Source organism: Convolutriloba macropyga, chromosome 9 (genome assembly GCF_964194025.1).
Source record: "Convolutriloba macropyga chromosome 9, txConMacr16.3, whole genome shotgun sequence".
Lineage (NCBI taxonomy): Eukaryota > Metazoa > Xenacoelomorpha > Acoela > Convolutidae > Convolutriloba > Convolutriloba macropyga.
This window is the reverse complement of record NC_134476.1, coordinates 63,311,687-63,327,148: the sequence shown is the minus strand read 5'-3', so window position 1 is coordinate 63,327,148 and position 15,462 is coordinate 63,311,687. Positions and strand designations below refer to the sequence as shown.

Sequence of the window (15,462 nt, the reverse complement as noted above, 5' to 3'; positions counted from 1 at the left end):
AAGTTCCCGAAACTGAAACAATCAGTGACACCTCCTCTTGCAACTTGACCATAGATGAAGAGGAAGTGGAAGAAACTTATACAGAAGAAATTTGTAGTGGCACAACAGAAAATGCTACAGTCATAGAACAAGAAACAGAAAACGCTGACAAAACCTCAACCAACATACAAAACGCTGAATGTAATGATTCCGCCGATCTTAATACAGAGAAGTTTCAATCTTTAGAGCTTGATAATAGTGCTGTTCTCAAACAGTACAGACCAGGCGCCAAAAGGCCACTTAGTGAAACACAAAAACAACAAAACGCGCAAATCGCAAAACACTTATTGAACGATCAGTGGATTAAGAAGAAAAATCAGTTCGAACAAAACAAAAATGATTGAGCACAAAGTATTCTGTTTGAATTCATGTGGCCTTAAGAGCCCGAAAAAATTCTTCGCAATAATCGAAAAATGCTACAAATTAGCTAGCGGAACTTTATTCATTTTGTGTATCCAAGAATCGAAAATTCCAGCTCTATCTCGTTCACACGAAACAGTTCTTGAGCAATACAAATTACGCTATCATCTAGTGCCTGCAATAAACTGCAGTGGAGGTTTAGTTACAGTTTGGAGTGAAGAACTAAAAACTGATAATCAAATACTGCAATCACGAGATCACTCTGGAATTAATTTTACGGAACTCAATCTAACTGTATTCAATGTAAATCTGAATACAAGCTTCTATTGTGAAAAGTTGAAGCAATTAAGCTCAAATCTCTCGAAACTCAACACGGAACGATCTATTGTTTTAGCAGGGGATTTTAATGCTTTCAGTCATGATTCGCGAAACACATCAACTGCTCTTCGAAGCGTAGACGATAGAGTTAAGCGATTTGTAAAGCTCCAAACGGTTACAGAGCATGCTCTACTATTTGATGCAGCGGTAGAACTGGACGTACTTGATTTCACACACTATGACAAAAGAACATCGTCTTTTTCACGAACAGACTATTTTTTTACAAACCAAACCCAGTACAGCGAAATGAAAGTACATCGGAGCAATTTCTCAGATCACATGCTGTTAGAACTAAGCAACAAAAGCGAAGAAAAAGAACGAGGCCAAAGCTTTTGGAAAATGAACGATGCTATTTTGTTTCCAAACAAAGAGTACATCAAAACAGAAATAGAAGCATTTGGAACGAACTGTTTGACACATGAAAGTTATGAAGAGCTGAAGTGCCACATACGTGATGTCTGCCAAGCCTTAGCTATTAATAAATCAAAAATCTTAAGCTCGCAAATGAAAAACATCCTGGCCGAAGAGAAAAGGCTGAGAGAACAAATACAAAATCATGACTCCAATGAAAAAATTTTAAAACGATATAATGATACAGTCTCGAAAATAAATACGTATGACAACAACAAACAAAAAGATCAGTTCATCCACTTCAAGAAATTGACCCAATCATGCGAACTTGGAAACGCGAAAGACTTGAAAACTTGGGCAAAGCAAAAAAACAACACGAACAATATTACTTCACTTAGGGTTGGTGCAAGTGTTACAACAAATCAGGAAGAAATCATCAAAGTCTTTGAAAACCATTTTTCACAGCTTTACAAAAGCAAGAAAAAAGGCTCTTTTGAGATTTTTCTTGACCATTTGAACGAGCGCAAAAACGAAGCAACAAATGATGTAAATGAAATCACCATAGATGAAGTATTGAAAGCAATTCACAAACTCAATGCAAAGAGCTCACCGGTTTCGGATGGAATAACCTCAAACTTTTACAAGATTTTTAAGAGAGAAATGGCCCCATTGCTACAAAGCGTTTTCAACAATATTGTTCGAACTGAAAAAGTCCCTGAAAGCCAAAATATTGCAATCTTAAAACTTCTGCCTAAAACTGATAATCCGAGAACTGTTGATGAATTTAGACCTATAAGCTTGCTGAACACTGACCTCAAAATTCTATCACACATTCTATCTGCCAGAATCATAATAGATCTTGAAGACATAATAGGCCAACATCAGCATGCATACTTGAGCAAAAGACAAATCCATATAGCATTAAATAAAGTTCGAAAAGCCCATAAGCAACTAAATAACAGCAAATGCCTTGTGAATCTGGATTTTTCAAAAGCTTTTGACAAAGTAGACAGAGATTACATCTTCGCCCTTCTCGATAAAATTGGCATTGACCAATACACAAAATCTGCCATCAGAACAGTTTACAATGAAACGAAAGCAATTATTGAAATCAATGGCTACCTTTCCAAAACAATTGTACTACAACGCGGAGTTAGGCAAGGTTGTCCCCTTTCAGCTTTACTTTTCATACTTGCTGTTGAACCCTTGCTTTGCTGTATAGACAACTCACCACATATTAAAGGATTCACCAGCTCAAAAACAGTGGCTTATGCAGACGACATTACTTGCTCAATACGCATATCATCGATCGAAGGACTATTTGACACTGTCAAAGATTTTTGCGATTGCACTCAACTAGAAATCAACGTCAAAAAGAGTGAGATCCTGTCAACGAGAGACATAGCTTTCTATAACACTGTACGTGTAACAAAAATCCTGGGCATTAAATTCTTTACTGATAAATCATCAACAAACTTACTTGATCTCATCAAAACACAAACTGCCATTTACATGCGCTTCATTTCTCGATCGAAAACTTTAAAAGCCAAGAGACAAATCATTGAAACTTTTATCCTTCCAAAGTTCCTGTATTATTCAAGACACACGGACACAACAGTAAATATTCTGACGAATGTTCAAAAACTCATCAACAATCTACTAAAAACTGGTGACAAAATGGAAATTAGAAGTGAAGTTCTTTACCAATCTGTTGCTGTGGGCGGTATCTCTCTTCCACATATTACGTCAAAAATAATCTCAGCAAAACTGATAGACGAAATTAACTCATCAAACGAGAACGATGTTTCCTTTCCAAATGACTTAACAATTTTGTTAAAATCTTTAAAGCTCAAAGTCTCTCAAACTGACAACAGTATCCTTCTGTTTAAGAACAACATCGAAACTTCCCTGAGACTTGACAAAGCCTTAAGAACAAGTGAGATTTACTGGTATATCATTGCTCAAGTTTTTCCAACAAGTTTTATCGAGGACCGCTTAAACAAATCCGTCATAAAGTACAATTGTTCAACGAAAGAATTAACTCTCTTTAGCAAAAATATCAGGAAATTTTACAAACTTTTGCCACAACAACAAAATCTTTTATATCGCCTTGCCTTCAATTGTCTTGTTGACAAACAGATTAGATGGATGAACAATTTTTCAAAGTCACCAATTTGCAGCTATTGCGAAAAAGAGTTTGAAACATCGGAACATTTAGTTCTCAAATGCGAACAATTATCTGAAGCGAGAAGTACCCTAAGGCTGAATAGTTGGCGCGACGTCTTTGTAAATATGAAAGTTGAAACTCTTAGATTTACGGCAAGTGTTCTAAATGGATCCTGGCAAGAAACCCCTGAACAAACAAAAAACTATTTGAATTTTGTACTTAATTTGTAAAGCTTCAACAATGAAATCTGATAAATTTTCCTTGTAAATACCAACTGTAACGATTCATCAATGAAACCTGCTGAATTATTTCAACATCATTGTAAATAACAACGGTAAATAATAGCATCTGAATTTATTATTTAAAAGCCTAATTGTTGTGATAAACTTATTAAATAGGTAAGTATCAACTCTATTTGATAAGTTTTATTTGAATGCACTCTGCGTTAGCGGAGTGCAGCCTAAAGAAGGGAACTGAGCGATTTGCACTAACTTAAAAGTTAGTTTAATAAAGGGAAATTTTACAATTAGTATTGATGTTTCCGAGACAGTTCCAAATATCAAATATACAGTAAACGCAAGCAGGGGAACTATTAGAATGGCCTTTACAAGTATATGGGGTGTGTTTGGAGCAATGGTTATCGCTGAAATTGTCATTTACAAAAAGTATCCGCGCTCGATGAGGCTTAACTTTTTCGATCACCGAACTTTGTTTTGGTCACCAAATCGTCAATTTTAGTCCGAATTGGCTCATTTTTTGTGGGCATGCTCCACTTGAGCCATAGTTAGGGATAAAACAAAAAAATTATGCACAGCGAACCGTTTTGGACAAGTTTTTACCGATTTCCAAAAAAGTATCCGCGCTCGATGAGGCTTAACTTTTTCGATCACCGAACTTTGTTTTGGTCACCAAATCGTCAATTTTAGTCCGAATAGGCTCATTTTTTGTGGGCATGCTCCACTTGAGCCATAGTTAGGGATAAAACAAAAAAATCTGGCACAGCGAACCATTTTGGACAAGTTTTTTACCGATTTCCAAAAAAGTATCCGCGCTCGATGAGGCTTAACTTTTTCGATCACCGAACTTTGTTTTGGTCACCAAATCGTCAATTTTAGTCCGAATTGGCTCATTTTTTGTGGGCATGCTCCACTTGAGCCATAGTTATGGATAAAACAAAAAAATCTGGCACAGCGAACCATTTTGGACAAGTTTTTTACCGATTTCCAAAAAAGTATCCGCGCTCGATGAGGCTTAACTTTTTCGATCACCGAACTTTGTTTTGGTCACCAAATCGTCAATTTTAGTCCGAATTGGCTCATTTTTTGTGGGCATGCTCCACTTGAGCCATAGTTATGGATAAAACAAAAAAATCTGGCACAGCGAACCATTTTGGACAAGTTTTTACCGATTTCCAAAAAAGTATCCGCGCTCGATGAGGCTTAACTTTTTCGATCACCGAACTTTGTTTTGGTCACCAAATCGTCAATTTTAGTCCGAATTGGCTCATTTTTTGTGGGCATGCTCCACCTGAGCCATAGTTAGGGATAAAACAAAAAAATCTGGCACAGCGAACCATTTTGGACAAGTTTTTACCGATTTCCCAAAAAGTATCCGCGCTCGATGAGGCTTAACTTTTTCGATCACCGAACTTTGTTTTGGTCACCAAATCGTCAATTTTAGTCCGAATTGGCTCATTTTTTGTGGGCATGCTCCACTTGAGCCATAGTTAGGGATAAAACAAAAAAATCTGGCGCAGCGAACCATTTTGGACAAGTTTTTACCGATTTCCAAAAAAGTATCCGCGCTCGATGAGGCTTAACTTTTTCGATCACCGAGGCTTTTTGAGGCTCTAAAATGTGTAAATATCGAATAAAAGTATTCTACGAGGTTTGAATACTCAAAAGAAAAAGCCTACAACACCTGGTGTTCCCAAGCGGTCACCCATCCAAGTACTAACCAGGCCCAATGTTGCTTAACTTCGGTGATCGGACGAGAACCGGTGCATTCAACATGGTATGGTCGTAGGCATTTGCGTAAGTGGGAGCGAATTTATATACAACAGTATTGTATTGTAGTCCTATATTCATATACAGGATCACTTTAACTCGCCGCCTTGCGGTTTGCAAAATAGTCACTTAATACATGCAATTTTAGCCACGTTTGTGTTATAATTTATGCAATTCGTAGCCATACAGTGTTTTATGACCAACGCACAAACTTTTTGCTTCCAACCATCCACAATACAGTGGAACGGCCCCAAAACAAGGGAGAGATGAATTGGGTCCGAGGAACCTGTTCAACCGGACATTGAACCGGAGGCATGACTTCAGTGGGTTTAGGCCGGTACTTGGGAAAATCATAGCTCAATTGCTTTTAGCCTAATTGTTGTGATAAACTTATTAAATAGGTAAGTATCAACTCTATTCGATAAGTTTTATTTGAATGCACTCTGCGTTAGCGGAGTGCAGCCTAAAGAAGGGAACTGAGCGATTTGCACTAAGTTAAAAGTTAGTTTAATAAAGGGAAATTTTACAATTAGTATTGATGTTTCCGAGACAGTTCCAAATATCAAATATACAGTAAACGCAAGCAGGGGAACTATTAGAATGGCCTTTACAAGTATATGGGGTGTGTTTGGAGCAATGGTTATCGCTGAAATTGTCATTTACAAAAAGTATCCGCGCTCGATGAGGCTTAACTTTTTCGATCACCGAACTTTGTTTTGGTCACCAAATCGTCAATTTTAGTCCGAATTGGCTCATTTTTTGTGGGCATGCTCCACTTGAGCCATAGTTAGGGATAAAACAAAAAAATTATGCACAGCGAACCGTTTTGGACAAGTTTTTACCGATTTCCAAAAAAGTATCCGCGCTCGATGAGGCTTAACTTTTTCGATCACCGAACTTTGTTTTGGTCACCAAATCGTCAATTTTAGTCCGAATAGGCTCATTTTTTGTGGGCATGCTCCACTTGAGCCATAGTTAGGGATAAAACAAAAAAATCTGGCACAGCGAACCATTTTGGACAAGTTTTTTACCGATTTCCAAAAAAGTATCCGCGCTCGATGAGGCTTAACTTTTTCGATCACCGAACTTTGTTTTGGTCACCAAATCGTCAATTTTAGTCCGAATTGGCTCATTTTTTGTGGGCATGCTCCACTTGAGCCATAGTTAGGGATAAAACAAAAAAATCTGGCACAGCGAACCGTTTTGGACAAGTTTTTACCGATTTCCAAAAAAGTATCCGCGCTCGATGAGGCTTAACTTTTTCGATCACCGAACTTTGTTTTGGTCACCAAATCGTCAATTTTAGTCCGAATAGGCTCATTTTTTGTGGGCATGCTCCACTTGAGCCATAGTTAGGGATAAAACAAAAAAATCTGGCACAGCGAACCATTTTGGACAAGTTTTTTACCGATTTCCAAAAAAGTATCCGCGCTCGATGAGGCTTAACTTTTTCGATCACCGAACTTTGTTTTGGTCACCAAATCGTCAATTTTAGTCCGAATTGGCTCATTTTTTGTGGGCATGCTCCACTTGAGCCATAGTTAGGGATAAAACAAAAAAATTATGCACAGCGAACCGTTTTGGACAAGTTTTTACCGATTTCCAAAAAAGTATCCGCGCTCGATGAGGCTTAACTTTTTCGATCACCGAACTTTGTTTTGGTCACCAAATCGTCAATTTTAGTCCGAATAGGCTCATTTTTTGTGGGCATGCTCCACTTGAGCCATAGTTAGGGATAAAACAAAAAAATCTGGCACAGCGAACCATTTTGGACAAGTTTTTTACCGATTTCCAAAAAAGTATCCGCGCTCGATGAGGCTTAACTTTTTCGATCACCGAACTTTGTTTTGGTCACCAAATCGTCAATTTTAGTCCGAATAGGCTCATTTTTTGTGGGCATGCTCCACTTGAGCCATAGTTAGGGATAAAACAAAAAAATCTGGCACAGCGAACCATTTTGGACAAGTTTTTTACCGATTTCCAAAAAAGTATCCGCGCTCGATGAGGCTTAACTTTTTCGATCACCGAACTTTGTTTTGGTCACCAAATCGTCAATTTTAGTCCGAATTGGCTCATTTTTTGTGGGCATGCTCCACTTGAGCCATAGTTAGGGATAAAACAAAAAAATCTGGCACAGCGAACCGTTTTGGACAAGTTTTTACCGATTTCCAAAAAAGTATCCGCGCTCGATGAGGCTTAACTTTTTCGATCACCGAACTTTGTTTTGGTCACCAAATCGTCAATTTTAGTCCGAATAGGCTCATTTTTTGTGGGCATGCTCCACTTGAGCCATAGTTAGGGATAAAACAAAAAAATCTGGCACAGCGAACCATTTTGGACAAGTTTTTTACCGATTTCCAAAAAAGTATCCGCGCTCGATGAGGCTTAACTTTTTCGATCACCGAACTTTGTTTTGGTCACCAAATCGTCAATTTTAGTCCGAATTGGCTCATTTTTTGTGGGCATGCTCCACTTGAGCCATAGTTAGGGATAAAACAAAAAAATTATGCACAGCGAACCGTTTTGGACAAGTTTTTACCGATTTCCAAAAAAGTATCCGCGCTCGATGAGGCTTAACTTTTTCGATCACCGAACTTTGTTTTGGTCACCAAATCGTCAATTTTAGTCCGAATAGGCTCATTTTTTGTGGGCATGCTCCACTTGAGCCATAGTTAGGGATAAAACAAAAAAATCTGGCACAGCGAACCATTTTGGACAAGTTTTTTACCGATTTCCAAAAAAGTATCCGCGCTCGATGAGGCTTAACTTTTTCGATCACCGAACTTTGTTTTGGTCACCAAATCGTCAATTTTAGTCCGAATTGGCTCATTTTTTGTGGGCATGCTCCACTTGAGCCATAGTTAGGGATAAAACAAAAAAATCTGGCACAGCGAACCGTTTTGGACAAGTTTTTACCGATTTCCAAAAAAGTATCCGCGCTCGATGAGGCTTAACTTTTTCGATCACCGAACTTTGTTTTGGTCACCAAATCGTCAATTTTAGTCCGAATAGGCTCATTTTTTGTGGGCATGCTCCACTTGAGCCATAGTTAGGGATAAAACAAAAAAATCTGGCACAGCGAACCATTTTGGACAAGTTTTTTACCGATTTCCAAAAAAGTATCCGCGCTCGATGAGGCTTAACTTTTTCGATCACCGAACTTTGTTTTGGTCACCAAATCGTCAATTTTAGTCCGAATTGGCTCATTTTTTGTGGGCATGCTCCACTTGAGCCATAGTTAGGGATAAAACAAAAAAATCTGGCACAGCGAACCGTTTTGGACAAGTTTTTACCGATTTCCAAAAAAGTATCCGCGCTCGATGAGGCTTAACTTTTTCGATCACCGAACTTTGTTTTGGTCACCAAATCGTCAATTTTAGTCCGAATAGGCTCATTTTTTGTGGGCATGCTCCACTTGAGCCATAGTTAGGGATAAAACAAAAAAATCTGGCACAGCGAACCATTTTGGACAAGTTTTTCACCGATTTCCAAAAAAGTATCCGCGCTCGATGAGGCTTAACTTTTTCGATCACCGAACTTTGTTTTGGTCACCAAATCGTCAATTTTAGTCCGAATTGGCTCATTTTTTGTGGGCATGCTCCACTTGAGCCATAGTTATGGATAAAACAAAAAAATCTGGCACAGCGAACCATTTTGGACAAGTTTTTACCGATTTCCAAAAAAGTATCCGCGCTCGATGAGGCTTAACTTTTTCGATCACCGAACCTTGTTTTGGTCACCAAATCGTCAATTTTAGTCCGAATTGGCTCATTTTTTGTGGGCATGCTCCACTTGAGCCATAGTTAGGGATAAAACAAAAAAATCTGGCACAGCGAACCATTTTGGACAAGTTTTTACCGATTTCCAAAAAAGTATCCGCGCTCGATGAGGCTTAACTTTTTCGATCACCGAACTTTGTTTTGGTCACCAAATCGTCAATTTTAGTCCGAATTGGCTCATTTTTTGTGGGCATGCTCCACTTGAGCCATAGTTAGGGATAAAACAAAAAAATCTGGCACAGCGAACCATTTTGGACAAGTTTTTACCGATTTCCAAAAAAGTATCCGCGCTCGATGAGGCTTAACTTTTTCGATCACCGAACTTTGTTTTGGTCACCAAATCGTCAATTTTAGTCCGAATTGGCTCATTTTTTGTGGGCATGCTCCACTTGAGCCATAGTTAGGGATAAAACAAAAAAATCCGGCGCAGCGAACCATTTTGGACAAGTTTTTACCGATTTCCAAAAAAGTATCCGCGCTCGATGAGGCTTAACTTTTTCGATCACCGAGGCTTTTTGAGGCTCTAAAATGTGTAAATATCGAATAAAAGTATTCTACGAGGTTTGAATACTCAAAAGAAAAAGCCTACAACACCTGGTGTTCCCAAGCGGTCACCCATCCAAGTACTAACCAGGCCCAATGTTGCTTAACTTTGGTGATCGGACGAGAACCGGTGCATTCAACATGGTATGGTCGTAGGCATTTGCGTAAGTGGGAGCGAATTTATATACAACAGTATTGTATTGTAGTCCTATATTCATATACAGGATCACTTTAACTCGCCGCCTTGCGGTTTGCAAAATAGTCACTTAATACATGCAATTTTAGCCACGTTTGTGTTATAATTTATGCAATTCGTAGCCATACAGTGTTTTATGACCAACGCACAAACTTTTTGCTTCCAACCATCCACAATACAGTGGAACGGCCCCAAAACAAGGGAGAGATGAATTGGGTCCGAGGAACCTGTTCAACCGGACATTGAACCGGAGGCATGACTTCAGTGGGTTTAGGCCGGTACTTGGGAAAATCATAGCTCAATTGCTTTTAGCCTAATTGTTGTGATAAACTTATTAAATAGGTAAGTATCAACTCTATTCGATAAGTTTTATTTGAATGCACTCTGCGTTAGCGGAGTGCAGCCTAAAGAAGGGAACTGAGCGATTTGCACTAACTTAAAAGTTAGTTTAATAAAGGGAAATTTTACAATTAGTATTGATGTTTCCGAGACAGTTCCAAATATCAAATATACAGTAAACGCAAGCAGGGGAACTATTAGAATGGCCTTTACAAGTATATGGGGTGTGTTTGGAGCAATGGTTATCGCTGAAATTGTCATTTACAAAAAGTATCCGCGCTCGATGAGGCTTAACTTTGTCGATCACCGAACTTTGTTTTGGTCACCAAATCGTCAATTTTAGTCCGAATTGGCTCATTTTTTGTGGGCATGCTCCACTTGAGCCATAGTTAGGGATAAAACAAAAAAATCTGGCGCAGCGAACCATTTTGGACAAGTTTTTACCGATTTCCAAAAAAGTATCCGCGCTCGATGAGGCTTAACTTTTTCGATCACCGAGGCTTTTTGAGGCTCTAAAATGTGTAAATATCGATTAAAAGTATTCTACGAGGTTTGAATACTCAAAAGAAAAAGCCTACAACACCTGGTGTTCCCAAGCGGTCACCCATCCAAGTACTAACCAGGCCCAATGTTGCTTAACTTCGGTGATCGGACGAGAACCGGTGCATTCAACATGGTATGGTCGTAGGCATTTGCGTAAGTGGGAGCGAATTTATATACAACAGTATTGTATTGTAGTCCTATATTCATATACAGGATCACTTTAACTCGCCGCCTTGCGGTTTGCAAAATAGTCACTTAATACATGCAATTTTAGCCACGTTTGTGTTATAATTTATGCAATTCGTAGCCATACAGTGTTTTATGACCAACGCACAAACTTTTTGCTTCCAACCATCCACAATACAGTGGAACGGCCCCAAAACAAGGGAGAGATGAATTGGGTCCGAGGAACCTGTTCAACCGGACATTGAACCGGAGGCATGACTTCAGTGGGTTTAGGCCGGTACTTGGGAAAATCATAGCTCAATTGCTTTTAGCCTAATTGTTGTGATAAACTTATTAAATAGGTAAGTATCAACTCTATTCGATAAGTTTTATTTGAATGCACTCTGCGTTAGCGGAGTGCAGCCTAAAGAAGGGAACTGAGCGATTTGCACTAACTTAAAAGTTAGTTTAATAAAGGGAAATTTTACAATTAGTATTGATGTTTCCGAGACAGTTCCAAATATCAAATATACAGTAAACGCAAGCAGGGGAACTATTAGAATGGCCTTTACAAGTATATGGGGTGTGTTTGGAGCAATGGTTATCGCTGAAATTGTCATTTACAAAAAGTATCCGCGCTCGATGAGGCTTAACTTTTTCGATCACCGAACTTTGTTTTGGTCACCAAATCGTCAATTTTAGTCCGAATTGGCTCATTTTTTGTGGGCATGCTCCACCTGAGCCATAGTTAGGGATAAAACAAAAAAATTATGCACAGCGAACCGTTTTGGACAAGTTTTTACCGATTTCCAAAAAAGTATCCGCGCTCGATGAGGCTTAACTTTTTCGATCACCGAACTTTGTTTTGGTCACCAAATCGTCAATTTTAGTCCGAATAGGCTCATTTTTTGTGGGCATGCTCCACTTGAGCCATAGTTATGGATAAAACAAAAAAATCTGGCACAGCGAACCATTTTGGACAAGTTTTTACCGATTTCCAAAAAAGTATCCGCGCTCGATGAGGCTTAACTTTTTCGATCACCGAACTTTGTTTTGGTCACCAAATCGTCAATTTTAGTCCGAATTGGCTCATTTTTTGTGGGCATGCTCCACTTGAGCCATAGTTAGGGATAAAACAAAAAAATCTGGCACAGCGAACCATTTTGGACAAGTTTTTACCGGTTTCCAAAAAAGTATCCGCGCTCGATGAGGCTTAACTTTTTCGATCACCGAACTTTGTTTTGGTCACCAAATCGTCAATTTTAGTCCGAATAGGCTCATTTTTTGTGGGCATGCTCCACTTGAGCCATAGTTAGGGATAAAACAAAAAAATCTGGCACAGCGAACCATTTTGGACAAGTTTTTTACCGATTTCCAAAAAAGTATCCGCGCTCGATGAGGCTTAACTTTTTCGATCACCGAACTTTGTTTTGGTCACCAAATCGTCAATTTTAGTCCGAATTGGCTCATTTTTTGTGGGCATGCTCCACTTGAGCCATAGTTATGGATAAAACAAAAAAATCTGGCACAGCGAACCATTTTGGACAAGTTTTTACCGATTTCCAAAAAAGTATCCGCGCTCGATGAGGCTTAACTTTTTCGATCACCGAACTTTGTTTTGGTCACCAAATCGTCAATTTTAGTCCGAATTGGCTCATTTTTTGTGGGCATGCTCCACTTGAGCCATAGTTAGGGATAAAACAAAAAAATCTGGCACAGCGAACCATTTTGGACAAGTTTTTACCGATTTCCAAAAAAGTATCCGCGCTCGATGAGGCTTAACTTTTTCGATCACCGAACTTTGTTTTGGTCACCAAATCGTCAATTTTAGTCCGAATTGGCTCATTTTTTGTGGGCATGCTCCACTTGAGCCATAGTTAGGGATAAAACAAAAAAATTATGCACAGCGAACCGTTTTGGACAAGTTTTTACCGATTTCCAAAAAAGTATCCGCGCTCGATGAGGCTTAACTTTTTCGATCACCGAACTTTGTTTTGGTCACCAAATCGTCAATTTTAGTCCGAATAGGCTCATTTTTTGTGGGCATGCTCAATTGAGCCATAGTTAGGGATAAAACAAAAAAATCTGGCACAGCGAACCATTTTGGACAAGTTTTTTACCGATTTCCAAAAAAGTATCCGCGCTCGATGAGGCTTAACTTTTTCGATCACCGAACTTTGTTTTGGTCACCAAATCGTCAATTTTAGTCCGAATTGGCTCATTTTTTGTGGGCATGCTCCACTTGAGCCATAGTTAGGGATAAAACAAAAAAATCTGGCACAGCGAACCGTTTTGGACAAGTTTTTACCGATTTCCAAAAAAGTATCCGCGCTCGATGAGGCTTAACTTTTTCGATCACCGAACTTTGTTTTGGTCACCAAATCGTCAATTTTAGTCCGAATAGGCTCATTTTTTGTGGGCATGCTCCACTTGAGCCATAGTTAGGGATAAAACAAAAAAATCTGGCACAGCGAACCATTTTGGACAAGTTTTTTACCGATTTCCAAAAAAGTATCCGCGCTCGATGAGGCTTAACTTTTTCGATCACCGAACTTTGTTTTGGTCACCAAATCGTCAATTTTAGTCCGAATTGGCTCATTTTTTGTGGGCATGCTCCACTTGAGCCATAGTTAGGGATAAAACAAAAAAATCTGGCACAGCGAACCGTTTTGGACAAGTTTTTACCGATTTCCAAAAAAGTATCCGCGCTCGATGAGGCTTAACTTTTTCGATCACCGAACTTTGTTTTGGTCACCAAATCGTCAATTTTAGTCCGAATAGGCTCATTTTTTGTGGGCATGCTCCACTTGAGCCATAGTTAGGGATAAAACAAAAAAATCTGGCACAGCGAACCATTTTGGACAAGTTTTTTACCGATTTCCAAAAAAGTATCCGCGCTCGATGAGGCTTAACTTTTTCGATCACCGAACTTTGTTTTGGTCACCAAATCGTCAATTTTAGTCCGAATTGGCTCATTTTTTGTGGGCATGCTCCACTTGAGCCATAGTTATGGATAAAACAAAAAAATCTGGCACAGCGAACCATTTTGGACAAGTTTTTACCGATTTCCAAAAAAGTATCCGCGCTCGATGAGGCTTAACTTTTTCGATCACCGAACTTTGTTTTGGTCACCAAATCGTCAATTTTAGTCCGAATTGGCTCATTTTTTGTGGGCATGCTCCACTTGAGCCATAGTTAGGGATAAAATAAAAAAATCTGGCACAGCGAACCATTTTGGACAAGTTTTTACCGATTTCCAAAAAAGTATCCGCGCTCGATGAGGCTTAACTTTTTCGATCACCGAACTTTGTTTTGGTCACCAAATCGTCAATTTTAGTCCGAATTGGCTCATTTTTTGTGGGCATGCTCCACTTGAGCCATAGTTAGGGATAAAACAAAAAAATCTGGCACAGCGAACCGTTTTGGACAAGTTTTTACCGATTTCCAAAAAAGTATCCGCGCTCGATGAGGCTTAACTTTTTCGATCACCGAACTTTGTTTTGGTCACCAAATCGTCAATTTTAGTCCGAATAGGCTCATTTTTTGTGGGCATGCTCCACTTGAGCCATAGTTAGGGATAAAACAAAAAAATCTGGCACAGCGAACCATTTTGGACAAGTTTTTTACCGATTTCCAAAAAAGTATCCGCGCTCGATGAGGCTTAACTTTTTCGATCACCGAACTTTGTTTTGGTCACCAAATCGTCAATTTTAGTCCGAATTGGCTCATTTTTTGTGGGCATGCTCCACTTGAGCCATAGTTAGGGATAAAACAAAAAAATCTGGCACAGCGAACCGTTTTGGACAAGTTTTTACCGATTTCCAAAAAAGTATCCGCGCTCGATGAGGCTTAACTTTTTCGATCACCGAACTTTGTTTTGGTCACCAAATCGTCAATTTTAGTCCGAATAGGCTCATTTTTTGTGGGCATGCTCCACTTGAGCCATAGTTAGGGATAAAACAAAAAAATCTGGCACAGCGAACCATTTTGGACAAGTTTTTTACCGATTTCCAAAAAAGTATCCGCGCTCGATGAGGCTTAACTTTTTCGATCACCGAACTTTGTTTTGGTCACCAAATCGTCAATTTTAGTCCGAATTGGCTCATTTTTTGTGGGCATGCTCCACTTGAGCCATAGTTATGGATAAAACAAAAAAATCTGGCACAGCGAACCATTTTGGACAAGTTTTTACCGATTTCCAAAAAAGTATCCGCGCTCGATGAGGCTTAACTTTTTCGATCACCGAACTTTGTTTTGGTCACCAAATCGTCAATTTTAGTCCGAATTGGCTCATTTTTTGTGGGCATGCTCCACTTGAGCCATAGTTAGGGATAAAACAAAAAAATCTGGCACAGCGAACCGTTTTGGACAAGTTTTTACCGATTTCCAAAAAAGTATCCGCGCTCGATGAGGCTTAACTTTTTCGATCACCGAACTTTGTTTTGGTCACCAAATCGTCAATTTTAGTCCGAATAGGCTCATTTTTTGTGGGCATGCTCCACTTGAGCCATAGTTAGGGATAAAACAAAAAAATCTGGCACAGCGAACCATTTTGGACAAGTTTTTTACCGATTTCCAAAAAAGTATCCGCGCTCG

General features: G+C 39.1%; 3 non-coding genes across 3 annotated transcripts; all 3 read right to left on the bottom strand.

Moving 5' to 3' along the window:
- Nucleotides 1-5,203: 5,203 nt before the first annotated feature.
- On the bottom strand, nt 5,204-5,322 carry LOC142346539 (5S ribosomal RNA). Its single transcript, XR_012759593.1, has one exon. It is a non-coding gene; the product is annotated as a 5S ribosomal RNA (ribosomal RNA).
- Nucleotides 5,323-9,662: 4,340 nt separating this feature from the next.
- On the bottom strand, nt 9,663-9,781 carry LOC142347016 (5S ribosomal RNA). Its single transcript, XR_012760044.1, has one exon. It is a non-coding gene; the product is annotated as a 5S ribosomal RNA (ribosomal RNA).
- Nucleotides 9,782-10,729: 948 nt separating this feature from the next.
- Nucleotides 10,730-10,848, bottom strand: LOC142346537 (5S ribosomal RNA). Its single transcript, XR_012759591.1, has one exon. It is a non-coding gene; the product is annotated as a 5S ribosomal RNA (ribosomal RNA).
- Between the last annotated feature and the right edge of the window lie 4,614 nt (nt 10,849-15,462).